This window comes from Pomacea canaliculata, linkage group LG6 (genome assembly GCF_003073045.1).
Source record: "Pomacea canaliculata isolate SZHN2017 linkage group LG6, ASM307304v1, whole genome shotgun sequence".
NCBI classification, from domain to species: Eukaryota; Metazoa; Mollusca; class Gastropoda; order Architaenioglossa; family Ampullariidae; genus Pomacea; species Pomacea canaliculata.
The window spans coordinates 16323892-16325176 of record NC_037595.1 but is presented as its reverse complement, the minus strand read 5'-3'; positions in this window follow the sequence as shown (position 1 = coordinate 16325176).

Here is a 1285-nt window from a genome sequence, read left to right as displayed (position 1 = left end):
AAACACCAGAGATAGATATTGCCAGCAAGCAAAGACCCAAATTAATGCTGTTAAAGGACTTAACCCGAGGTGTTTTTGCCAGATTTCGTAGATAGGCGATATAGAACCAGGCCTGTATGTTTTCAGTCCCAAAACAGATCCGTTAAATATTATCCGCTTACCAAATGTAGACAATTCGCACTGTCCGGTTTGGTTGGGTCAAATTTATCAGGTGAGGTTTATATCGACCGGATATCTAGCCGATGATCTTGAAAATGACACAAATCGGTTAATCTTCTGTGTAGTCTAAATAATAGATATAGTGTTTGTGTTTGAGCACTTTATGGTTGGTATATTAATGTGTAATAAGAACTGTTTTTGTTTATGTGTTTTAACGGTTGACCTACGTTCCCTATTTGTGAATTTCTGTGTGTGCGATACTAGTGTATATTTGTGTGTCGAGTGTTTGGTGTTTTTCTGGGTCCAGAGAATTTGTGTGATGCATATATGAGTGGGTCTCGGTATGGTTTATTTTTGTGGTCGTCTTAAAATTCGGGCGACTTATGTAGAAGTTGGGGTGGTGTGTTTTCAGATATTTGCTAATTTTTAGATGATTCGTGGTGTTTGTGTTGTTGTTTCGATCTTTAGTTGAGAGAACTGTGAGTTTGGGTGGTGTGGGTTTGTGGTTTTAGGTTTTTTGGTATTTGATGTTATTGATGATTTTTGTGTTATTGGGTGTGTGGGATCTTTTGGTTGGGTATGCTTAAAGAATGGTGGGGTCTGTGGTGTGTGCGTGTTAGTTTTATTTTATTGGGTTTTGGCGTTTGGTGCCTGGTTGTGCTGGTCTGTGCTTTAAGTTTCCGCTTTGTCTGCGTTAGGTGTTTGTTTATGGGCGTCTTGTTACAGGTCGCTTGCGGTTGTTCGGTGGTTTTGGTGTGTTGTTTTGGGTCGTTTGTTTTTTGTAATCGTTGGTATATCTGTTGTGTTGTTGGTCTAGGTAGTTATGTGTTTTGGTGTGTGTTTGTGTTGATATTTTGTAGGTTTTGGGAGTATTTGTGTTGTTTTGTGTTTGGTGTTTGAGTTTTTGTGTTTTGTGGTGCTCTGACGTTCTGTTGTTACTGTGGATATAGGTTGTGTAGGGCTTCTGACATTTTTTAGAGGCAGTAGATTCCTTTAATAATAATAGGTGTTTTAGATTAGGAGTTGAATCATGCAGTTGTCCTGTATTGTGTTGATGTTGGGGGTGTAGGTTTATTGGTCTGGTTGTTACGGTGTGGTGGTATGTGTATAGTGTGGAAGGTATGAA